This window comes from Canis aureus, chromosome 1 (assembly GCF_053574225.1).
Source record: "Canis aureus isolate CA01 chromosome 1, VMU_Caureus_v.1.0, whole genome shotgun sequence".
NCBI classification, from domain to species: Eukaryota; Metazoa; Chordata; class Mammalia; order Carnivora; family Canidae; genus Canis; species Canis aureus.
In genome coordinates this window covers 104,113,655-104,140,242 of record NC_135611.1, presented here as the reverse complement: position 1 = coordinate 104,140,242, position 26,588 = coordinate 104,113,655, and the positions used below count along the sequence as shown (strand labels likewise).

The window sequence follows — 26,588 nt, the reverse complement described above, 5'->3', positions numbered from 1 at the left end:
GGACGCAGGACAAGGCCTTACATAACTTATGTAAAATGGGAATCTCAGAGGTGAGGTATTGGGCTCTGATCCTCAAATGTGACCTACTTCGATTTTCCTACTTTCACTACCTACTGTGGCCTCTGCAAGGCTACCAGTCCAACTGTGTTGCTACTAGAAGCAGGGATGGGACAGATATGCTCAAAGGAGAGGGGAGGCGTCGTGAGAGCCAGTAATGCTTTCTGGACTCACAAAATAGCTGCACTCACAATACACAAAGAATATAGCTTTTGAGGTTGTTTAAGGAGTGGGATTGAGATTAGTGACCATTGGTGGGTACAATCTCAAAATCATAAGCCCAGTGCTTTTTTTTTTTTTTTTTTAAGATTTTTACTTATTTATTCATGAGAGACACACACAAACAGAGAGAGGCAGAGACATAGGCAGAGAGAGAAGCAGGCTCCCTGTGGGGAGCCCAATGAGGGACTCCATCCCAGGGCTCCAGGATCACCCCCTGAGCCAAAAGCAGACACTCAGCCACTGAGCCACCCAGGCAACCAAGTCCAGTGCTTCTCAAACTCTAATTGTACATGAATCACCTAGGGATTTTTTAAAAAGATTATTTATTTATTTATTTATTTATTTATTTATTTATTTATTTATTAGTTTTTTATTTGAGAGAGACAAAGAGAGAGGGAGCATAAGCAGGGGGGAAGGGTAGAGGGAGAAGAAGACTGAGCACGGACTCCGATGCAGGACTCAATCCCAGGACCCTGAGATCATGACCTGAGCAGAAGGCAGAGGTGTCACCGACAGCCACCCAGCCACCCCCACCTGGGGATCTTATTAAAATAAGGATTCTGATTTAGCGGGTTTGAGACTTTGCATTTCTTTCTTCCTTTCTTTCTTTTTCTTTTTTTTTTAGAGCAAGAGAGAGAGCATGAGTGTGCATGGTGGAGGGTGGAGGGGCAGAGGGAGAAGGAGGGAGGGAAAATCTCAAGCAAACTCCACTCTACCCTCAGCACAGAGCCATACGTGGAGCTCAATCTCATGACCCTGAGATCATGACTTGAGCCAAAATCAAGGTTGGATGCTTAACCAACTGAGCCATCCAGGCGGCCCCTGGATTCCACATTTCTAACAAACTCCCAGTTGATGTCAGCATTACTGGACCAAGTCCACATTGGCAAGGAGCCAGACTTCTGTAAAGATTAAACCTCTGTAAAAATGTCTTCAGCAGGTCTTGGTGTAGAACAAATGTGAGGAAATAAATAAAAAGCATTTATATAAATGAAAAAAAATTATGGGTTAACTTTGGATCTTTCAAAGCCATGGAGTTGAGAGGTTTTTTAACTTAATTTTTATTTTTTTTATTAGTTCTTTTGGTTTTTTTATTTTTTATTTTTTATTTTTTGAGTTGAGAGTTTTAGACACCAAAGATGCTCAACCACTGAGCCACCCAGGCACCCCTGAACTATTTTAAAATGTACAATTCAGACATTAAATATATTGGCAACGTTTTGCAGCCATCACCACTATCTATTTCTAGAACTTTTTTCATCCCCAAAGGAAACCCCAGACCCTTAAGCAAGTCACTTCTCCTGTCTCCTTCCCCCAGCCCCTGGCAACCACCAATCTACTTTCTCTCTCTATGAATTTGTCTCTTCTGGCTATTTTATATAAATGAAATCATGTAATATATGACCTTCTTCTACATTGGGCTTATTTTACATTGTATAATGTTTCATTGTATAAAGGTTTCACATTGTATAAAGGTTCATCCATGTGGAGCACATATCAGTACCTGGTTCCTTTTTATGGCAAAGTAATATTTCATTGTAAGGCACAGAGTAGTTTTGAACAGGGGAGGGATGGAGTCAGATCCATATTAAGGAAAATTCTTCAGGGCTCTTGTGGAGGCTAAGCCAAAGGAGGAAGCTTGGAGTCTAGGAGAACAAGAAGGTTGGTTGGGTTCAGGGGCCTGGTTGGGGGCAGTGGGTGTGTTTGAGGGATGCGGGGGTAAGTGGCAATGTTCTAAGGCAGTGGAGAGGGAAGAGATGTTGCTAATCTGGAATCTTTATGGGTTAGATTTGAGCTTCCCTGAATGACTCACCATCTGACACCTCCCTCCCCACCACTGTCGCAGGAGGAAAAAGATTTCTAAGAATGCAGAGGAAAGCTGGATCTGTAACTATTTCGTGTATCCCCTTTCAAAAAAGCCCTGTTTTCTCATGGGAAGGAGGAGAATGGGCGATTTCTGGGGACTCTTGTAGCTCAGTACTATTTCTACACAGGAATGAATCCACTCCTCCCTGCCCTCCACCTGCCCCTGACTTTAAGGGCTTCAGAGTTTGAAGGTAGGAAAAGACAATTTGTTATGATAGTCAATTCAGGAAACACTGAAAATGCTTCCTGAGACTTCTTTCTTACCAAGAAAATGTTGTTTCTAATCACAAAAATGCCTTGTCTTTCTTGTAAGACACTCCAGTGTGTTAGAAAGTGGAAAGAGACATAAAGAAGAAACATAAAGATGTTGAGAAATTTTTGCTGTTTTAATGAATGACTGGCACCAGGATTTATGTTAAGGAGAATCTTCTTCTTCTTCTTCTTCTTCTTCTTCTTCTTCTTCTTCTTCTTCTTCTTCTTCTTCTTCTTCTTTTTTAAAGAAAGAGAGTGAGGGATCCCTGGGTGGTGCAGCGGTTTAGCGCCTGCCTTTGGCCCAGGGCGCGATCCTGGAGACCCGGGATCGAATCCCACATCGGGCTCCCGGTGCATGGAGCCTGCTTCTCCCTCTGCCTGTGTCTCTGCCTCTCTCTCTCTCTCTGTGTGTGACTATCATAAATAAGTAAAAATTAAAAAAAAAATAAAAATAAAAACACACATGACCACACAAAAACTTACACAAGTGTCCATAGCTACATTATGAATAATAGCCCCCCAATGGAAACAATTCAAAGGTCCATCAATGGATGAACAGATGAACAAACTGTGGCATATCCATAAAATGGGATATGATTCAATCATAAAAATGAACAATGTTCTGATACATGCTACAATGTGGATGAACTTGAAATGTGATGCTGAGTGGCAGAAGCCAGAAGCAGAAGGCTATGTATGGTATGATTCCTCTTACGTGAAATGCCCAGAATAGACAGAGCTTTGGAGATACAAAATAGATTAGTGTTTGTGAGGGGGAGGAGAGGGATGGGGAGTGACTGGTAATGGGTTTGGGGTCTCTCTTTGGGAGATGGAAACGTTCTGGAATTAGACAGTGGTGTATATATATATACCATCACCCCTCCCCCTCCAAATCAACATTGAATTGTGTACTTTAAAAGGGTGAATATAAAAAATAAATAAATAAGTAAATAAGTAAGTAAATAAATAAATAAAAGGGTGAATATAGGGATGCTTGGGTGGCTCAGCAGCTGAGCCTCTGCCTTTGGCTCAGGGCGTGATCCTGGAGTGCTGGGACTGAGTCCCACTTCAGGCTCCCTGCATGGAGCCTGCTTCTCCCTTGGCCTATGTCTCTGCCTCTCTCTCTCTGTGTCTCTCATGAATAAATAAATAAAATTCAAATAAATAAATAAATAAATAAATAAATAAATAAAAGGGTGAATATAGAGGCACCTGGGTGGCTCAGTGGTTGTGCATCTGTCTTTGTCTTAGGTCGTGATCCCAGGGTCCTGAGATCAAGTCCTGCATTGGGCTCCCCGCAGGGAGCCTCCTTCTCCCTCTGCCTGTGTCTCTGCCTCTCTCTGTGTGTCTCTCATTAATAAATAAATAAAATCTTAAAAATAAAAACAAGAACATCACCCACTATCCAAATAGGGCTGCTTTTAAATACGACCAAAATAATGTCTTTCATGATTTGTTTGATTGGGGGCAACATAAATTTTGATGATTTATACAACTTAGTTTTGGTATTTACCTGTCAATTCCACTGTGACTTAAGTAAGTAGATTTTATTTTTCCTGTATAACAAAGCTGAAGCTGCTTAGCTGCCCACTGGTATTCTCAGGGGCCCTAGCTCTCTCTGCATCCTGCATTCTCCTCCCTCCCTGGCATCAACTTTCATTGTCATGCTTGACACCTCATCCTAAGGCAGCTGCCACAGCTTCCAGGGTCCTAATCACAATCGGGGCAGACATCAGTGGGGGAAAGGGTGCTATTTTATCAGGAAGAGTAAATGCCAGCTCAGAAGACAGCCCACTTTGATTTACATTTTACCGGCCAGAACCGGCCCCCTGGCACCTGGTAGAGAATTCAACAGGTCAAAGAATTTTTTTTTTTTTTAAAGATCTTATTTTATTTACTCATGATAGATAGATAGATAGAGAGAGAGAGAGAGCCCGCCATGGGAGGTGGGACTCGATCCCGGATCTCCAGGATCACACCCTGGGCTGCAGGCGGCGCTAAACCACCAGGCTGCCCAGGTCAAAGAATTCTTGTTTTGCTCTCCTACTTCAGTCCATTTGCTCCTACCATGTTTCCAGACTCAAGACTGAGCCAGTCCCTAGTTCCTGAATCTAATATCAAAGTGGTCACGATGACAAACTCTAAAATTCTTGTGATGAAATTTCAAGCCTGAGATGGTGTGATGGAGTGGAAAGACCATGGCCCTGGACTGGCTGTAAATTTCGGCTCTTTGTGATAGGTCTGGGACCTGGGGCAAACCACTCCCTTCTGCAAGTTTCAGTTTCCTCCCTGAAAAATGAGTGTAACAACATCACCTCTTTCATAATATGGTTGTGAGGATCTAATGAACTATGTGACATGTCCTCTATAAGTGCCAGGTGTTCGTTTCGCTGTGACTGATTCTTAGCAGGGACCAGCAGACAGTGGGTGAGGCTGGTCATGGGCTTAGATGTGACACAGACTCACCCTCTCCAGCATGAGAGTAGAGTGCTGTCAGCCCATGGCTTACCACCATATTCCCAGCACGTGGCACACAGGGGATGCTCCCAATGCTTGAATGAATGAATTATATAAATAGATGAAAGTGTGAATGAATGGATGAATAAATGAATGTGTGCCAGGCACAGAGTGAATTGCCACATTATCTCATGGGATCTGCACTACAGCCCTTATCAGGGACTATTGTTGAACTACTTGTACGTAGGAGAAAATAAATCTGTAGAGATGACTTGATCAATCACACGATCAATATAGTAAAAGGCAGATCCAAGTCTAAACCCATTCAAAGCTGATGTTATCATCCCCCTCTTGATTCTCAGCTGAAGGTGAAGATCATGATCACCCAGGGGATTTTATTTTATTCTATTTGAGAGAGAGAGAGAGAGAGAACGAGCTAGGGGAGGGGCAGAGGGAGAAGGAGAAAGAGAATCTCAAGCTGACTCCCTGCTTAGCAGGAAGCCTGATGTGGGGCTTGATCCCAGGATCCTGAGATCATGACCTTATTTTAGCTAAAATCAAGAATCTGAAAAAAAAAAAAAAAAAAAAAAAAAAAAAGAATCTGACAGTCAATAGGCTGTGCCCCCACAGGGAAATTTTAAAAAATTATATATAATATATATGTATATGTATATAGATGTGTGTATACACATATAAAAAGTTTTCAAATATACATATACAGTGTATATATTTTCCATGTGAAATTATAATTATACATAAATCATAATCTATAAAGATATGAACATAATATGTACATTAAATTGACCTCTTCTTACTGCTCCCGAATCAGCATCTTTGTTGGGGGCGGGTATGGGGGTATGATGTGAGGCCATCAAATACATGTTTTTAAAAAACTCCCCAAGTAATTCTAAGAAACATATATTTATGTTAATACCGTAAAAGCACAGAGAAATTATACTTTTTTCTAGCAACAGAATTCCTATCTCCCTGTTCTAGAAGAGACCTGTTTCTGTCGAGAGAACATTTTGGAAAGTCACTTATGTGTAAGACCTGTTAGCTGCACAGATTTTTTTCAGTGTGAGGTGTGCATGTTTGCAGACAGAGCTAAATCATCCAGGATAAAAAGGAATTTTAGAAGCCAGGCAGGGAAAGCCAGAGGGTAAAGAAATAGATGTCAGGTGCCTGGAGGGAACTTTTGGTGGATTTATGGAGATGACTAATGGGGATTTTAATTGCTTTGCTCTATGGTGGGTGAGGAAAGTGCTCTCTGCCTCCACTCCCATCATCAGTATGATCTATGTTACTCCCTACCATAAGCTGGATTTACTTTTGCAAGAGATGTGACAAAACACTGAGTCCTTGGTGGCACCAGATGATGCAGGGGCTGCCCTGTGGGAGCCCACAGAGGGAGTTAACATTCACACTTGTTGTCACATAGAGAGGACATCGGGTGGCACTCACCACAGTTGTCACCACAGCCAGCATCACCAGCTTACAGACAACTGGCTGTAAGATGGAAATCATCTTTCCAGCCTGCAGATAGGGAAACCAGACCTCAGAGAGTGTGCATATTTGGCAGAACCAGACAGTGAGAGGACTCAGAAAATGAGACAAACTCAGATCATCCGGGGGCCCTTGGATGGAGCATCTGCTTTCACCCTGTGATGATCTCAGGGTCCTAGGATGGAGTCCCACATGGGGCTCCCTCTTTAGGAGAGAGCCTGCTTCTCCATCTCCCTCTGACCCTCTTCCCTGCTTGTGACCTCTCCCTCTCTGTCTCTCTCTGTCAAATAAATAAATAAAACCTTAAAAAAAAAAAAAAAAGATCTGTTTGGTTCCAAGTTCCAGCGTTTGAGGCCTTATCTGCTGGAAGGACACTTACTGACCTCCCAGGCAACTCCTGGGGGGTACACTGGGGCCCAAAGCAGGGAAGTCACCTGCAGACCATCACTTAGCACCCCAAAGCTGTCAAGTTCACCAGTTGCTCCTCCCACTGCCCAGGGCCCTGCTGCCACAGTCTTGCATTCACAATCACACCGTCATGGAGGCCTGCACACAGGGATTGTGAAACTTCCTGCATAGCTGTGTCCTCACTGTTGCTGATGCAAACCCTGGAGGAAGTGCCCAGCCGCACTGGTCCCTCCCCCACGGGACTCCTGGACAGCCTTCTGGAGCCTCGCCCACCAGGATCCCACGGAGTCTGCCCTGACCAACCAGGAAGAGCAGGCCACTTGCTGCTGATATTAATTAATTATTTTTTTTAAAAAGACTTTACTTATTCATCATAGACATAGAGAGAGGCAGAGACATAGGCAGAGGGAGAAGCAGGCTCCATGCCGGGAGCCCAACATGGGATTCGATCTCAGGTCTCCAGGATCATGCCCTGGGCCAAAGGCAGGTGCGCTAAACCGGGGAGCCACCCAGGGATCCCCTGCTGCTATTAAAACAAAGTAGTGCAGGCAGCCCTGGTGGCTCAGTGGTTTAGCGCCACCCTCAAGCCAGGGCCTCCTGATCCTGGAGACCTGGGATCGAGTCCCACATCAGGCTCCCTGCATGGAGCCTGCTTCTCCCTCTGCCTGTGTCTCTGCCTCTCTCTCTCTCTCTCTCCCCCTGTGTCTCTCATAAATAAATAAATTCTTAAAAAACAAAAACAAAAACAAAAACTCAGTAGTGGTGCGAGGCACTCAAAGGCGATCTGTTATGTTCCTAACACCTCAAACCAGGTGATGTCTCTCTACTACAAGAATGCAGGAGGATGGGTCACAGAAGTTAGCATGGTATGGGATCCTATACCATCCCCACCCGGCTAGTCTACAACCACCAGGAGCTGACCTGTAGGCTAAGTCAGCTTTGCTCCAGGAGAACTAGGATGAGGTCTGAGCTGGGATCAAGCTCTGGGAGTGGAGCATGGATCCTTCCCACCTCCTCTCCCAGAGTTCCAGAATTCCCAAACAACTCTGGTCTCGGGAACACTCTCTCCGTTCTGGAGTGGACGTGTGTTTACTACATGCCACAATACTGTCCCTTTCTTTATCTGGACTTCCGCATTCCAGCCTCTGCTCTGGGAATCTTCTTTTAGAGCCGAGTGAGTAGGGAAAAGCTTGCCAAGCTGATGTAACGTAGCATCCCAGAATCCACGACAGGCCTGTCTTCTCCCACAGAAGTATGTGCTGGGTACCAGGCCAGCAGGTGGCCCCATTCCAGACTCCTCCGGGACCAGGCTGGTGGATGCCTCCACACCGCTCAGCAGATTGCTTCCACGCCTCGGCCTAGGGGGGCTGCCACTGCTGTCACCAGACCCCAGGCAGCAGGAGGATGGAAGGAAGAATATGGAGAGCAAACTATCTTCTCAGGGAAGCCACAGGCCAGACATTACACAGATCATCCATGCCCCTTCTACCCCAATCCTCAGAAGCAGTCACATGACCAAGGGGGGGAGGTGAATGTCTTTAACTGGGCCATCACATGCCCAGATAAAATGCAGAGTGTTCTTTCACTAGGGACTGGGGAAGCAGAGTAGCTAACAGCCTCCAGCATTATGCCAGAAGGTTGTTTTCTGAAGCAAAAAAGCAATTTTTTCCATCTTCCATTCTCCTGGAATGCACAACTATAGCCACAGTCAGCTCTTATACTAGCATTTTTTTTCTTCCTATCCAAATGGGGGCAAAATTGCTTTCGTTGGAAAAAAAACAAAACCAAAACACCAAAAAGCAAACACAAAGCAAGTAACAAGCAGTCATCTGCAAAGCTTATGCCCTGAGCTTCTTAGAAGAAAACCTCCCCTTGATCAGCAAATCCCTGCACCAGCTCTTTGCTAAGGCAGCAGACGAAGGGGTTCACAGGGGTGATAATGGGGTGTTGGAAAAAGCAGCCCCGTTGTTGAGGTCTGCATAGGGTTCAGGTACGTGATGAGGCAGCTCCCGTGGCTGACAGAGACCCCCAGGATGAGGGAGGAGCAGGCTAAGGAGGAGCCCTGAGGAAGGCAGGAACAGCAGGAACGCTCAGGATGCCACTGTTGGACACACTGGCCAAGGCCACAGAGACAACAAGGGTGCGCTCGGCCACCAGGAAGGGCTCCAGCTGCAGGGGCCTGGTTGCCAGCAGGGGGAGCCCACCGGCACAGCCCACGGAGCCTGGTGGGCAGGTATGCATCCTGGGAGGAGGACACCTGCATTGTTTTTAAAAGATTTTATTTATTTATGAGAGACACACACAGAGAGAGAGAAAGAGAGAGAGAGAGACAAAAACAGAGACATAGGCAGAGGGAGAAGCAGGCTTCATGCAGGGAACTCAATGTGGGACTTGATCCTGGATCCTGGGATCATGCCCTGAGCCAAAGGCAGACACTTACCCGCTGAGCCACCCAGGCATCCCAGACCACCTGCATTTGATCCTGGCTCTCTGGCCTGGCCCTGCATCTTCATTCATTGTATATTCATTATAATATTTTTTTTTTATTTATTTATGACAGTCACAGAGGGAGAGAGAGAGGCAGAGACACAGGCAGAGGGAGAAGCAGGCTCCATGCACCGGGAGCCCGACGTGGGATTCGATCCCGGGTCTCCAGGATCGCGCCCTGGGCCAAAGGCAGGCGCCAAACCGCTGCGCCACCCAGGGATCCCCCTTTTTTTTTTTTTTATTTATTCATGAGAGACACAGAGAGAGAGAGGCAGAGACACAGGCAGAGGGACAAGCAGGCTCCATGCAGGAGCCTGATGCGGGACTCAATCCCAGGTCTCCAGGATCATGCCCTGGACTGGAGTCGGCACTAAACCACTGAGCCACCCGGGCTGCCCAACACATTTCCTTTCTAAATCATATGGACACTAGGATTTCACACTTCAAAAAAGATCATCCTCTAAGCCTTAGAAACATGGATTAGCCTTTGTTAAAATAAACAGATACCCTGGACAGCTCGGGTGGCTCAGCGGTTTAGCGCTGCCTTCAGCCCAGGGCCTGATCCTGGGGACCCGGAATCAAGTCCCATGTCAGGCTTCCTGCATGGACCCTGCTCCTCCCTCTGCCTGTGTCTCTGCCTCTGTGTGTGTGTGTGTGTTTCATGAATAAATAAATAAAATTTAGAAAAATAAATAAACGGATACCCTGCGTCACAAGGGGACTTGATGAGAAGCCTTGAAAGGAAAGTTGGTTTGTTGCTGGAGTGCTCAGAGGACATAATTGCTGATATGGCCCTTGGTCTCTGGGTGAGGATGTGCAGGTAAACAAATGTGTATGCCCTAGGGTCTGGGGAAGCAATGAATGAGGATCTGTGATATTGTGATTTATAATAAGAGAGGGCCCATGCTCTAACTCCCTCAGCTGGCTTAGCAACAAAAAAAACAAAAGCCCATATCAGTGGAGCCCAACAGACATTCTATAAATGCCATATTCCAGACCTTTTACAAAGCATCAAGCTGTCTTATCCAAAATGTAGCTCACTCTTGATTCCGGCCTCCAGTAAAAAGTGCCCTGGTTTTACTGTCGAGTGGAGATATGATCTCTGCAGAATTAACTCATCTAGCTAGGGTTTTTAAAAGATTTTATTTATTTATTTGAAAGAGGGAGGATGAGGAGTGGGAGGGATAGAAGGAGATGCAGACTCCCTGCTGGACTTGATGGTGGGGGGGGGGGGGTCTCAATCCTAGGACCCTAGGATCACCTGAGCTGAAGGTAGACGCTTAACCACTGAGCCACTCAGATGCCCCTCCATCCAGTTACTTTTAAGAGCAATTCTACTGGTCAAAGTTAGTCTGAAAACCTACTAGGACCAGTGTCAGCTGTCCTGATAACAATCCCATGCCCCCACATATCTGAAACCACTCAAGAAAGTTAATGAACACAACCCAGGGCACGTGAGAATCCCCTGCTACAGCTGAGCACAGTGAGGTGCCAGTCACATAGTTAGTGGTCGCTGAAAATCATAAACAACGTTATATACATTTATTTTTTATTTAAGTCATCTCTACACCCAACGTAGGGCTCAACTCAGAACCCCAAGATCAAGAGTCCTAGGCCTTTCTGACTGAGCCTGCCAGGAGCCCCGTACATGATATTATCTGAAGTCGAATTGCCCAGCAGTCAATCAGAGCAAAAAATAATAAAATAAAATAAATAATAAAGTAAGATAAATGTAATTTAATTTAAAAAGAAAGGAAAACAAACCCCCCTGAACTCCCGAGGATAGTGGCCACCAAATTCAGGATTGAAGCCAGGGAGGCACGCCCCTGGCTGGATTTTGCCCGGCTGACCGTGACCTCCGCCGAGGGGCCGCCCGCGGCTGCAGAGGGCCCGTGCCGCCAGCAGAGGGCGCTCCGACACAGCAGGTGCGCGCCCGGCCAGCCTCGCGGTAGAGCGGAAGCCAGGTGAGCTGGGCCGGTCAACTTGCAAATGACTCACCACTGAGTAACCCTGTGTCAGCTCCTGGAAATCATCTGCAAGCAACTAGCTGGCCGTGAGCAAGGTAGCAAAATTCCTGTAAGATGATAAAACCCTAAGAAATGCAAGTGAAAGACTGCCATTGTTCTCTTGGACAAAGCTGAGGGTGGTCATATGTCTTAGGATCCTGGGCGGTGGCCAGGAGACACTTTTAATCAGCAAACCATATATGGAAGTGATTCTTAACAAGGATTCAACTCTGAGTAAGGTAATTGGTATTTTCAATGCTACTGGATAACGTGGTTATTTAAAGGAAGGGTGAGCAATTAACTTCCTTAAAGAGTAACAGAAGGAGGGAAGTTGGCAGGGAGACCCAAGGAGAGGAAGAGAGCACCAGCTGGGCAGGTGGCCCTTCTGTCCACTAGTCGGTGGCAGCACCAACGGCACACAATGCCATCTTGAGACTCATCACCTAGGAGCTACTAGGGGCAAAGGAGTAGGCTGCGTCCCCCTGGATGGTTTTCCCCACATACACACAATCCCATCTGGAGTCGGGAAGAAGGTAGCAGCTGTCTGTGCTGAGACAACCCCTCAAGGAAGCAAGACATGTGGCCCACTGTCACCATGATCCCTCTGTGCTCACCTGAGCAAAGCGCCCGACACACTGCAGGCGTGCATGGGAATATTTGGCACATGGTCCTGTTGGGTCATTTGCAACTGGATTCCTTTCACCTGGGGGTTCCATGAAGCATGGGGACACATGACCACAGACCAGGGGGATCTCAATAGATTTTCCCAAATGCTGACAGGTAGATATGAAGTCCTCCTCCTCCGCACACACCAGGAAACGTGTTGCCCAATGTTAAGTGGTTGTGAAGACAGTGGGGCATGTTCCTCTTGTTCCTGGCTTCGATTTAGTTTCTGGTGTATTATGTACTGGAATACGTATTCGCATAATTACTCCCTGAGATCCTGAATTTTAGGCTAAGATATCTATCTAATATTTTATTTTATTATTTTTTAAAGATTTTATTTATTTATTCATGAGAGACAGAGGCAGAGACATAGGCAGAGGGAGAAGCAGGCTCCCTTTGAGGAGCCCCGTGTGGGACTCGATCTCAGGACCCCAGGATCGTGCCCTGAGCCAAAGGCAGACACTCAACCACTGAGCCACCCCAGTGTCCCTATCTATCTAATATTTTAAAGAACCATCACATTCTATTTCATTGTGTGCCAACAAGTATAGATATTAAAATTTACCAAATGCCTCCTGAGCATATCTGGGGATGATAATAGGTTTTTTTTTTTCCTGCTTATCCCTGTTAAGATGATGAATGAATGATTTCCTAATCTGGGTCATCCTTGAATCCCCACTTAGTCAAGACATATTTTCGTTCCTTTGTTTTAACATGCTGCCGGGTATCCTCTATATCCCAAACCACAATCTCCTGGAGCACAGCACTGTGGTCAAAACCTTTGATGCTGATCTAATTTTTTTTTCCCTTCCAAGTCAACTTGATTTATTTATTGCTCAGATGTCTAAATAATTGTTTTCCTCTTTACTTTTTTTTAAAGATTTTATTTATTTGACAGAAGCAGAGAGAAAGAGCACAAGCAGGGGGAGCGGCAGGCAGAGGCAGAGGGAGAGGGAGACTCCCTGATGAGCAGGGAGCCTGATGTAGGACTCAATCCCAGGACCCCGGAATCACGACCTGAGCCAAAGGCAGATGTTTAACCACTGAGACCCCCAGGTGCCCCTGTGATACTATGATTTTAAATAAGAAGTCTGCATTCAGTTGAGCCCTTCCTCTTGCATTTTAGGGTTCATCCGGACGCTTGGTTTCTTCATTTTCCTGAGGATGATGTCCATAGATATTTCCCTCTGCCATATTTGTTGTTCTGGCATTTCGTTTGTATGTTGTTGTTGTTGTTTTTTTAAAGATTTTTATTTATTTATTCATGAGAGAGACAGAAATGCAGGCAGAGGGAGGAGCAGGCTCCACGCAGGGACCCCGAAGCCAGACTCGATCCCGGGTCTCCAGGATCACACCCCGGGCTGAAGGCGGCGCTAAACCACTGAGCCACCAGGGCTGCCCTCTTTGGTGTTAAGGAAGGAATTATGGAGATTCAAAACCAGATTCTTCTTGCCTCTGTGCATTTGTTGTTCCCTGAACATGTACTCAGGATGCCCAGGCATGCATGCATTCATTCCCTCAGTCATTCATTCTTGGAGTACTCATACCCCCTGCCGAATGCGGAGACTTCACAGGTGCGCGTTGGATTCCACCCACAAGACGCAAGGCAAACTCAGGAGATCCAAGAAGGAGCTGGCAGTGTGGAGCAGATGCCACTCTGCGCGGGAACACAACACGATTACTCATCTTTCTCATCAAATCAGACTCAGGAATATAAACAGTTGGCACGGATAACTCTCGCCACGTTCCACTCTTTCTAGGGCTTTTGTCAAGAGCCTTCTGGACCTCTGGGTCTGGAGTCAGCCCATGAAGGCAGACCACAGCTCTCCCCACATCAGGACCTGGGTGGTTCTGCCGCTGTGCTCCTGCACAAGGTCCAGAACACAGGAGGTTTCCGGAAAAGTCTACTGAGTTAGTAAATCCACTGTGGAAAGATAAGTTCTTTGGTTCTGTTCTTTTTTTAAAGATTTTATTTATTTATTCATGAGAGACACAGAGACACAGGCAGAGGGAGAAGCAGGCTCTCCACAGGGAGCCCGATGCAGGACTTGATCCTGGGACCCCCGGACTACAACCTGAGCTGAAGGTAGATGCTCAACCACTGAGCCACCTAGTTGCCCTGGTTTTGTTCTTCTTCTTTTTTTTTTCTTTTTTTTTAATTTTATTTACTTATTCATGAGAGAGAGAGAGAGAGGCAGAGACACAGGCAGAAGCAGGCTCCATGCAGGAAGACCAATGTGGGACTCGAGCCCTGGTCTCTGGGGTCATGCCCTGGGCTGAAGTCAGCGCTAAACTGCTGAGCCACCCCGGCTGCCCTCCTGGTTTTGTTCTAAAGCAAAGTTTCTCAGCCTCAGCATGACTAGACTTTGGAGCTGAGTCATTCTCAATAGGTCCTGGGGGGCTGTCCTGCATGCAGGGTGCCAAGTAGCACCCTCCCCCTCCCTTAATGAGACAACCAAAACCGTCTTCAGGCATTGAAATCGTTGAGGGGACGGGTGTATTCATCATCTCCTTCTATACTGTGTTGTTGATGCTTTGACACGTTGAGGTCTGGCTGACACTGGAGGGACCCACCACCCTTTTCAGGTCTAGCTAATTCCTAGAAGGAGCAAACAACTGGCCCTTGAGTGTGCCTTTCCTATGAAGACCACCCCTTTATTTCACGCCAGGTCCCTCTTCTCTGTCCTAATCCAGGGGGGCAGGTACCAGACAACCAGGGACATCCCCTGATGGCCAAGAGCGCATCCTATATCTATCCACCCTACCTCACCCTGTTCCTTCCCACGGTAACCCACTGTCAGGCTCTTGCCCATGGTTTGCCCTCCCTCCATGTCCTGTATGACTCTGGTTTTTCCCCACCTGGCGTGGCGTGCCCTCTCCTCCTGGGATCTGGGGGTGTAACTGTGTCTTTCTTACCACCAGCAGTTCTGACAGATGTGGAGGGGATCCCCATACCAACAACCAGACACCAATGTCCAGGGATCCAGGTAGGTTCTGACCCTCTGTACCTGGAGACAGCATCCGACCCTATGAATTAAGGCTTGTCCCACAAGACCCACCCCCTCCTCACTTCAGATGCCAGCCAAAAGTCCCAATTTGCCATCTGTATTTCTGACCAAGTGGCTATAAGTCAGGGTTTCTCACACCCCCTCCTCAGGTTTGACAATTTGCTGGCACAGCTTGTAGAACTCAGGAAAGTGCTTTGCTGAAAACTAGTTTATTATCAGAAAATACAACTTAGAGCTGAACAGAAGAGACGCACAGGGGCACCTGGCTGGCTCAGCCAGTACAGCGTGCGACAGTTGATCTCAGGGTGGTGAGTTCAAGCACCACATCAGGTGTAGGATTTACTTAAAAAAGAAAAATGAATAAAATACAAACTACTAGAAGGACCATTGTGCCCAGATTCTAACATCTCTATAAAAAAAGCGATGCATAGAGCAAGGTATGCAGGCTGCCCCCAGACACAGCTTCATGCCCTCGGCGGGTGTGTCGCCCTCCTGTTGCCTTGATGGGCTTGCTTACCCAGAAATTCACCAAACTCCATCATTCAGGGGTTTTATGGAGATTTCATGATATAGGCACAATTGATTGAATCCCTGGCCACCGTGATTGACTCAGCCTTCAGCACCCCCCCTCTGTGCCTTGCATCCCATCCTCCAACCACACCTGGGTCTGGGTGGCAGCCAGCTGCCCTGCTGAAGCCACGTAGGGGCCACCAGTCAGCCCGCTGGCATACAAGACGCCATTCTGCAGAGTCCAAGGCTGTTAGTCCAAGGAGATAAGTGCCAGGAACTGCCCACAAAGACCAAATATTAAAACAAATAATGCCCCTACCCCCCATCACTCAGGAAGTTACAACAGTTTTGGAAGGTGAGTCAGGAACCAAGACAAATACTACTTATAAACTACATTTTCAATGGCAAACAATCATCCCAATCTGCTGGCCTCACCGTACCTGAAGAATAATGAAACCTCTCTCTCTCTCTCTTTTTTAAAGATTTTATTTATGTATTTGAGAGAGAGGGAGGGAGAGAGAGAAAGAGAGCACAAGTGGGGGGAGGGGCTGAGGGAGAAGCAGACTCCCTGCTGAACATGGGGCTCGATCCCAGCACCCTGGGATCACACCCTGAGCTGAAGGCAGAAATTTGACTGAGCCACCCAGGTGCTCCACTAACTGGGATTTATTTATTTTATTTTATTTTATTTTATTTTATTTTATTTTATTTTTTTTTAAAGATTTTATTTATTTATTTATGATAGTCACAGAGAGAGAGAGAGAGGCAGAGACACAGGCAGAGGGAGAAGCAGGCTCCATGCAGGGAGCCCGACGTGGGATTCGATCCCGGGTCTCCAGGATCGCGCCCTGGGCCAAAGGCAGGCGCCAAACCGCTGCGCCACCCAGGGATCCCTATTTTTGTTTTAAAGATTTATTTATTTATGATAGACATAGAGAGAGAGAGAGGCAGAGACACAGGAGGAGGGAGAAGCAGGCCGTGAGCCGGGAGCCCGACGTGGGACTCCAGTGACTCCAGGATCGCGCCCTGGGCCAAAGGCAGGCGCTAAACCTCTGATCCCCCACTAACTGGGATTTAAATAAAAACTTGAAAAGAATAGAGGTTGGGGCATCTGGGTGGCTCACTATGTCAAGTGTCCACCTTGGGCTCAGGTCTTGATTCCAGGGCCTGGGATTGAGCCCCACATGGGGCTCCCTGCTCAGTGGGGGGCCTGCTTCTCCCTCTGCCTCTGCCTCTGCCTCTACCCCTCCCCCTGCTTGTGCTCTCTCACTCTCTCACTTTTGCCCTCTTGCTCTGTCAAATAAGTCTTTTTAAAAATCCCAGTTAACAGTGTTATATTAGTTTCAGATGTACAATATAGAGATTCAACACTTCCATACAACACCTGGTGCTCATCAGGACAAGTGCTTCCTTTATCCCCATCACCTGCTTCCCCCCTCCCCTCAGCGTTCTCTACAGTTAAGAGTTTCTTGGTTTGTCTCTTTTTTCCCTTTGCTCATTTGTTTTATGAATGAAATCATATGTAAAGCCTCTATTTTTTATTTGTTTGTTTTATTATTAGGGAGTTTATTTTGGAGAGAGAGAGAGTGCAGCGGGGAGGGGCAGAAGGAGAGAACTCCAAGAGACTCCCCGCTGAGCACCCTAAGATCACAACCTGAGCCAAAACCGAGAGTCAGACTCTTTTTTTTTAAAGATTTTATTTGTTTATTCATGAGAGACACAGAGAGAGAGGCAGAGACACAGGCAGAAGGAGAAGCAGGCTCCACGCAAGAAACTTGTTGTGGGACTCCATCCCGGGACTCCAGGATCATGCCCTGGGCTGAAGGCAGCGCTAAACTTCTGACCCACTCAGGCGTCCCAAGAGTCAGACTCTTAACCAACTGAGTCCCAAAACCTCTTTTATTTTATTTTAAAGACTTATTTATTTATTCATGAGAAAAAGGCAGAGACACAGGCAGAGGGAGAAGCAGACTCCCTGCGGGGAACCCAAAGCAGGACTTGATCCCAGAACTCTGGGATCATGACCTGAGCTGAAGGTAGATGCTCAACTGCTGAGCCATCAGGCATCCCAAAAACCTCTATTTTAAAGTGGGGCAAAACCATCCCCAGTTGAGTATCATTGTTCTAAATTCATCTGTTTATTAAATAAAGATCATTTATTTTATGCACAGAATAACTATGCAAGCAGGAATAACATTATTTCAAGTTCTAAAATAAAATAATCTCTGCAATCTTTTTTTTTAAGTGTTATTTATTTAAGTAATCTCTATACCCAGCGTGGAGCTTGAACTCAGAATGAGAGATCAAGAGTGATGATGCTCTTCCGACTGAGCCAGCCAGGTACCCCAAGGCTAGTTTAAGCTTGTAAGCTTTTTTTAAAAAAGTCATCTCTATGTTTGATGGAGGCTCAAGCTTGTGACCCTGAGAGCTCCACAGAGCCAGCCAGAAACCCCTGAGATGATTCAAACAGGTTTCCCCCAAGATGAGCCACCTTGGCATGTGGTCTATTTGGAGCTGAAGCCAATCCAGACCCTGCAGGCTCAAGAGAAACTTGGCCCTCCCTTAACTCCCTAGAAGACTCTACATTGGGGGTCTTTTCCAGAATTAGAGCTACTCCCTGAGATAAGTTTTATCTGAGCGCCCCGTCTGTACAGCGGGGCAAACATTGACTTACCAAATCCGTGTTCTTGCCCTGCTCCCCTCTGAAGCCCCAGCCCCCATCCCACTGCTTAGCTCAGGCTGGCACGGGTGCCTCGTCTATACCTTTCTGTCTCAGAACCTCTCGTGTCTGTGAGGATCCTGTATGTACAAAATTAAATTCGATTTTCTCCTGTGAATCTGTGTCATGTCAGTCTGATTTTTTTAATTTTCATGATACAGAGAGAGAGGGGCAGAGGGAGAAGCAGGCTCCATGCACCGGGAGCCTGATGTGGGATTCGATCCCAGGTCTCCAGGATCATGCCCTAGGCCAAAGGCAAGCACTAAACCGCTGTGCCACCCAGGGATCCCTGTCAGTCTGATTCTTAAACCGGCTATTGAAGGGTAGAGAATTTTTTTCCTCCCCAATATTCTACACAGGTTAAGATACTTAAAACTGCAGGCACCTGGGTGACTCAGCTGGTTAAGTATCTGCCTTCAGGTCAAGTCATGATCCTAGGGTTCTGGGATCAAGTCCCATGTCCGGCTCCCTGCAGGAAGCCTGCTTCTCCCTTTGTCCTTCCTCCTCTGTGCTCTCTCTTTTTAAAAAATATTTATTTATTTATTTATTTATTTATTTATTTATTTATTTATTTATGAGAGACACACACAGAGAGGCAGAGACATAGGCAGAGGGAGAAGCAGGCTCCCTGCAGGGGGCCCGATGTGGGACTCGATCTCAGGACCCTGGGATCATATCCTGAACCAAAGGCAGAAGCTTAACCACTGAGCTACCCAGGTGTCCCAAATTTTTTAAAATCTTAAAAATAAATAAATAAATAAATAAAACTGAAGTATACTTTTTTTAAAATTTATTTTTATGATAGTCACAGAGAGAGAGAGAGAGGCAGAGACACAGGCAGAGGGAGAAGCAGGCTCCATGCAGGGAGCCCGAGGCGGGACTCGATCCCGGGTCTCCAGGATCAGGCCCCAGGCTGAAGGCAGCGCTAAACCGCGGAGCCACAGGGGGGCTGCCCCACACTTTCCTTTAATAAACTTGGTTCACAGCTTCTGATGGGCAGAATATTTCGCATGGAACATTTCAACAAATATAACTGTCCGCTACTAACAGTCACAGTCTCGAGGTTTCAAGTTTATGATCCTCAGGATTATTTTTTTAAAAATCTGTGAATGTTATTAACGTATTGTTTTTTATGATGGCAAGTTATGGAATAAATGTAATTTTGACTCTAATGTTAAGACATTTGGTGTGTCAATGTTTGCTAAGTTTTTTTGGAGCCATTTACAGAAAGGTTAATGACTAATGCAGTTATGGCAGTTCACTCACTCCTGTCAACATTCTTTTTTTTAAAGATTTTATTTATTCATGAGAGACACACAGAGAGAGGCAGTGACACAGGCAGAGGGAGAAGCAGGCTCCCCATGGGGAGCCTGATGTGGACTCGATCCCAGGATCCCAGGATCACGCCCTGAGCTGAAGGCAGATGCTCAACCACTGAGCCACCCAGGCACCCCTAAAAGTAAAATCTTTAACAAAAAAAAAGAGGCACCTGGGTGGCTTAGTCAGTTAAGCATCTACCCTCAGCTCAGGTCATGATCCCGGGGTCCTGGGACTGAGCCCCATGTTGGGCTCCCTGCTCATTGGGGGAATCTGTTTTTCCCTTTCCCACCCCTGCTCGTGTGTGTTGTCTTTCTGAAATACATAAATAAATAAATAAAATCTTTAGAAAAATAAAATTAAATAAAAATGTAAAAAAAAGATTGATGGCTTTTCTCAGTAGCTACATGTTGAAGCTTAGGGCCTCTGGTTTCTGTAATAATTTTGATAAAGGGTAGGGCTTATCATCCTTCTTTATTACTTACACAGAATTAATAAGCCCTGAGGGGACAACCAGAAACATGCTTCTGATAGAGACTATCCTTGCCTGGCATGTGTCCTAGTCATCAAGCCTGAGGAACCATAATAGGTAACATTTATTGAGCACTGACTGTTTTAGGAGTTGATCCAAATCCTTTCCACGCATTAAATAATTTAATCTGAGGTATGTGTTATCACAGAGGGCTGAAGTAATCTGCCAGTCAGCTGTTGCTGTGCAACAAACTTCTCAGAATTGGAATAGCTTAAACAATAATGATTTCTTACTTCCCACGGTTGCCGGGGTTGGCTGGGCTCTCAGCTGGGTGGTTCTCTGGCTCTGAGTGGTGCTGACTAGAGGCCCTCATGAAGCTCCTTCAGGTGCTGGCTAAGTTGAGCTGGAAAAGCCAAGGTGGTATCACTCAAGTGCCTGGAGCCTTAGTCTAGGCTAAGACTAGACTTAGCTCCTGTCCCCAAAGGAGTGACAGGAGCACGGGGTTCTTCCTCTCATATGCTCATCAGAGTCTAGCCCAAGGCTTCTTAACTGGTGGCTGGCTTCCAACACAATTAGAAGCTGCAAAGTCTCTTACTGCCGAGGCTGGGAAGTCACGCAGTGCCACTCCCAGCATGTGCTCTTGGCCCAGGAAGTCATAGGACCACATAGATTCAAGGGGAGGTAAACAAACTCTACCTCTCAAAAGGACAAGCAACATGATTCCACATGGATTTAGGAGGAATTGTCTGCAACCATCTTTGCAGAAAGTGTATCACAGGCATTTCACCTTTAAATGGTAGATCCAGGATTTGAAGCTTGGCTGTCTTGCCCAGTGCCCTAGCTCAGAACCATGATGCTATTCAGCCTCTCCTTGCACACTTCCAAAGACACATGCAAGGGAAGCTCAGAAGCAGAGCTACCTCCTCTGAAGTTCTGAATAAAGTCTTGTATGTTATGGTTAATTTTGTGTCAATTTGACTGGACCAAGAAGTACCCAGATAATTTGGTCAGGCAGTATTCCAGGCATATTTCTGGGTGAGATTGACATTTGAATCGGTACACTGAGTTGAGCAGATTGCCCTCCAGAATATGGGTGGGCCTTGTCCAATCAGTTGAAGACTGGATAGAACAAAAAATTCTTTCTGCCTGACTGCCTTTGAGCTGGGAAATTTGCTTTTGTTTCCTGACTTTGGCTCTTTCTGGGTCTTGAGTCTGTCAGCCTTCAGACCAGAACTACACCACTGGCTCTCCTGGGTCTCCAGTTTGCTCAATGCAGATCTTGGGACATGTCAGCTTCCATAATTATATATATATATATATATATATATATATATATATATATATATATCACAAATACCCATGCTTGTCATCATCCTATCAGCTATGACCACTGGATGAGCAACTCTTCCAAGTGGAGGAGGCCAAACTTCCAAGTGGATTCATCTGCTTCCCATAAAACTGTAGCTCAAACCCCCTGGATGTATTCATTTGCTTCCCAGAATATCCCCAGATGAGCCCTGCCTCCTCCTAAAGTGTGTGTCTGCTTGCCTCCATAACAACCATTTAATAATTCCAAGAATAGCTCCTTTCTTTTAACCTTTTTACTATGTTCCAGGCATTCTTCCAAATCCTGTGAGAGACTGAGCTCCTAACTCTGAATGGGAAGCATGACCACAGCCCTGTCTGAGGCCGCATCCGCTGGTGAGCCTCAGAGATTGGAGGGATTGGTAGCTCACTCCTCAAGGGCATGTTTGTCAAGGTCTGGGATTTTATAATTCTTACAGACTCATGAGTTATCTTGTCCCTGTTTTGTGGACACTGGTGGAAGACTAGCACTTCTGAGTCACAAAGGATGTATTCTCCTGGTACAGCAGCCAGTAGGGAGAGCATGCCTCTGTGGTTCCTTGGGTCGCTCATGTCCCACCTAGGCAGCGCAGAGGTTTGCAGCGGTGTGCGTTAAAGCTGAAGAATGCTAGCTGCCAGGTCTGCCTCTTGCAGAGCAAGCCTGTGCTCTTTGTCCAGGAAAGGAGGCAGCCCCTCACCCACCGAGGTTGTTTGTGGCAAACTGAGCCCTGAGAAATGGCCAGATGGACAGTGGAGGGCCTCGCCTCTCCCCGTGACATTGCTCCTCCAGGCGACATTGCCACATAGACATTGCCCTAAATATCCTGCTGGATGGCTGTGCGACCTTGTGGTGAATGGTTACCTCTCGATCATCAAAACACTGAGTCAGCATTACCTGAAGCAAGTGGATCCCTCAGATTACCTCGCCCACAATCTCAGGAAGGAGGTATCCTTACGGAGTGAATCTGTAGTCCTAATCTTCATCCCCTCTAATGAGAGTATCTGCCTTTGAGTGTGTGTCCCTGTCCCTCTACAGACCGCTCCCAACCAACTCCCTGAGCATCTTTCAGATATTCCTCCCTTAAACTCCACTGGTTCTCAGGCCCCACTCTCCTCTGACCACACCTTTCATTTTACTCATTTTATTTTTTCAAGATTGTATTTATTTGCGGTGCCTGGGTGGCTGAGATAGTTAAGCATCTGCCTTCAGCTCAGGTCATGATCCCGGGGTCCTGGGATTGGGTCCCACATGGGGCTCCCTGCTCAACGGGGAGTCTGCTTCTCTCTCTCCCTCTGCCCCTCCCCCTGCTCATGCTGTCTTGCTTTCTCTCAAATAAATAAATAAAATCTTTTTAAAAACAAATAAATATTTTATTTGAGTGAGACGTAGACAGAACAAGCAGGGGGAGTAGCAGAGGGAGAGGAAGAGGGAGAAGCAGACTCCGCACTGAGCAGGGATCCCCATGTGGGATTTGATCCCAGGACCCTGGGATCATGACCTGAGCCGAAGGCAAATGCTCAACTGTCTCAGCCACCTGAGCACCAACAGGAGCCAACAGGTGCTCCTGTTTTATTTATTTTTTTAAGATTTTATTTATTTATTTATTTATTTTAAGATTTTATTTATTTATTTTTTTTAAGATTTTATTTATTCATTCATGACAGCCACAGAGAAGCAGAGACATAGGCAGACAGAGAAGCAGGCTTCATGCAGGAAGCCTGATGAGGGACTTGATCCCGGATCTCCAGGATCACACCCTGGGCTGAAGGCAGAGGCTCAACCGCTGAGCCAGCCAGGCGTCCCAAGATTTTGTGTTTTTAAGTCCTTTCTACACCCAACATGGGGCTTCAACTCAAACCCAGAGGACCAAGTGTCATATGCTCTGCCAACTGAGGCAGCTAGGCGCCCCCATTTTGCTCATTTTAGAACAAGCAAACACACTCCCACCCTCCCACTCCCCACCCCACATTTTAACTTGCTGTTCCCACTCCCAGGAATGTTCTGCTTTAAGGCATTCAAGCCCCAGGCAGAGAGGCCTTCTCTGATCACCTAACCTGGAAGGGACCTACTCGCTCGTATCACGGGCTGTTTTATTTTTCTCCTAACATCGTACAACATGTCTGATTCCCGGCGTGGTCAGAGATCAGTTCCCCCTGAAGAACAGCAGCCCCATGAGGACCTCGTGGCCTCACCTGCAGTGCGTGGAATGGGCACAGGACACTCACTCTGCTGACACCGCCGGGTGGGCGTCGCCCTGGTCAGTACCCTGACCTCCACGCCCCTGAAGCCACCCAGTGACCACACCGGCATCTTACCCCGGGCCCTTGCCCACTCTGGTCTCCCTCACTTCACTTCTTGTCTTTACTGCAGCCACTTTGCTGGCTGTTCCCCCCAGCAAGACGGTTTTAAGCACAGAAATCAGATTATGTCATTTGCAGTTTTAAAAGCCTCTAATTGCTTCCTTTTTGACTTTGAAGAAGAGCCAGCATCTTTATCATGCCCTAAACCACCTTCCAGAATGGGGCTCCTTCTCATCTCACCACTTCATTTCCTGCCTGCTGGCTGGCCATCTCTGCCCCACACTGCATTAGCCTCAAAGCTCTCTTCCAAACACTGTGATTACACACCTTTTATGCAGAATCCTTAAGCTGATTCCTCCCCATGGTCAAAATATCCAGACTCCTTTTCTACTCTCTACGTGGCTGGCTTCTCCTAATAGCTCTGTTCCAGCTCAGACGTCACCAGCTCGGATGTGGTCTTTCCTACCAGGTAAGACCCAACGGGGTTCCCCAACTTTCACATTGGAAAGGATCTGATCCATGTCTCTGTGTCTGTATTGTCTGCCTCTCCCCAGGGCACATGCCCTGGATGGGGCACGTCTGTCTTATCCACGGCTATATGCCCCGTCCTACGTGGCCAACACATTCTTGCTGAAGGAAAGAATAAAAAAGAACCTTTGTCATCTTCATCAATATCTAAGATAAATGCATTTTCCCATCGCAGTTCCTAGAGCAAGACCTCAGCATGCAGGAGCCCTCATGGGACCCAGATTCACCCAGTGGCTTTCCAGAAAAGCCCCACCCCAGATTCCTGTCAAAGAATATAGCAGGAGACATCAGGAGGGTGAGAGCCCCCGGGCCAGGCCTGGACTCTCACTCTCCAGCTCTCAGTTTATCTGGGAAATGAGACGTGGTTCTGGAAACCTGCTCGGACCTTCATGCCAGGAGAAGAACTAGATGTGGTGCCAGCCCTGGAGCAGCTCCCAGTCTGCTGGGGCGGCCACCGACTGACTCACAGAACACTGGGTCCCAGCCATAGATGCCAGGATAGAAGCCTGAGTCTAGAGATCACAAACCATCAGGGTCAAATTCTGGCCTTCCTTCCAGCTGCCTGTTTGGGGACATATCAACTGCTACTATTTATCAATCTATTTACCTCTGCTGTGAGCTAAGTATCTTCTCCCCAGGGGCAAACTAACCCATCTCCTTCCAGAAGCATTCATTCTCCATCATAAGGCTCTCTGTTGGCCAAATTAAAATACGTACCCAGCTTTGACTCAGTAATCGTTTACATGATAAACTGCAAAGTATTTTGTACAAAGGGCAAGATGGTCAACATATGAGAACAGAAGGTTGCAACAATGTGCATGGCGCTGGAGGGCATTATGCAAGGTGAGATAAGCCAGAGAAAGACAAATATCATATGATATCACTTATGTGTGGAATCTAAAAAAGCTGAACTCCTAGAAACTCAGAGTAAGAATGGCGGTTACCAGGGGGTGGGAAAAGTGGGGAGATGCTGGTCAAAAGAGTACAAACTTGCAACTAGCCAATAAACAAGTTCTGGAGATGTAACCCACAGCATCCTGATTATAGTTCACAATGCTGTATTATAAACTTCAGAGTTGCTAAGAGACTAGATCTTAATTTTTCTCACTGTAGTGAAATGGTAAGTGTACGACATGATGGAGATGTTAGCTAATGCTAAGATGACAATATTGCAATATATAAATGTATCAAAATGGGTGTTAATATTGCAATATATAAATATATCAGGGGCACCTGAGTGACTCAGTCAGTTAAGCACCGGATTCTTTTTCAAGATTTTATTTATTTATGAGAGACACAGAGAGAGAGGCAGAGACACAGGCAGAGGGAGAAGCAGAGGGAGCCTGCTGTGGGACTTGATCCCAGAACCCTGGGATCACGCCCTGAGCCAAAGGCAGATAGTCAACCACTAAGCCACCCAGGTGCCCCTAAGCATTGGAGTCTTGATCTCTGCTTAGGTCTTGATCTCAGGATTGAGTTCAAGCCCATGATGGGCTCCATACCCAGTGTGGAGCCTACTTAAATTAAAAACAAAAATCAGGGATACCTGGGTGGCTCAGTGGTTGAGCATCTGCCTTTGGCTCAGGGTGTAATCCGGGAGTCCCAGGATTGAGTCCCACATCGGACTCCCTGCATGGAGCCTGCTTCTCCCTCTGCCTGTGTCTCTGTATCTCTCATGAATAAATAAATAAAATCTTTTTTAAAAAGTCAATCAAATTAACACAGTGTATATCTTAAACTTACACAATGTTATATGTCAGTTATATCTCAATGAAAGTAAAATTTTTAAAGTGAAGTAAGTCCCCCATGCAGCCCTGCTTTCCGGTTTCTCAATCCCCCTCCCCACTTACCACTTATCACTTCATTATCTTCTCCAGAAATTCACTGCATATATAAGAATATATTTAATGGTTAGCAAGTAACAAGATGTCACAATATGGAGGCACTGTTCTAAATGCTCTCCTTGATTTGAGCTTCATAATTAATACATGGCTGTTAAATGGGAAATACATTTATGGATTTAAGGAATCCCAATAATGCAAAAAGGTACATATCAAAAGGTCTTATCCATGTCTTCATACCTGAACACTTGCCGGGTGTCCTTCCCTTATAGACCACTCTGATGAGTTTCCTATGCAATCCTCCAGTATTTATGCAAAACCCAGGAGATAGGAAAATATATTCCCATTTTTAAACCTTTCCTCACACAAATGATGACGTAATCCTAGTCTGTTCTTGCTTATCTTACTAGAAAATAGATCCTGGAGATTTTCCTGTGCTCCATCCAATTAAATAACAGTCATTCAAGTGAGTCGAGACACCTGGCTGGCTCAGTTGGTAGAACATGTCTCTGATCTCAGGGTCATGAGTTCAAGCTCCATGTTACACGTAGAGATTACTTTTTAAAAAATTAAAAAAAAAAAGTAGAAACAAATTGAACTGAGTAAATTTTTTTTTTTTTAAGA

General features: G+C 46.2%; 1 protein-coding gene across 1 annotated transcript in view; it reads right to left on the bottom strand.

The window, feature by feature from the left end:
- The window catches only part of NLRP12 (NLR family pyrin domain containing 12), a 60,852-nt gene extending 34,527 nt beyond the window's left edge, over positions 1-26,325 (bottom strand). The window contains exon 1 of the mRNA XM_077915994.1: positions 26,205-26,325. The gene's annotated coding sequence lies outside the window, so the exon portion shown is untranslated. The remainder of the gene's footprint in view (positions 1-26,204) is intronic.
- Positions 26,326-26,588: the final 263 nt, after the last annotated feature.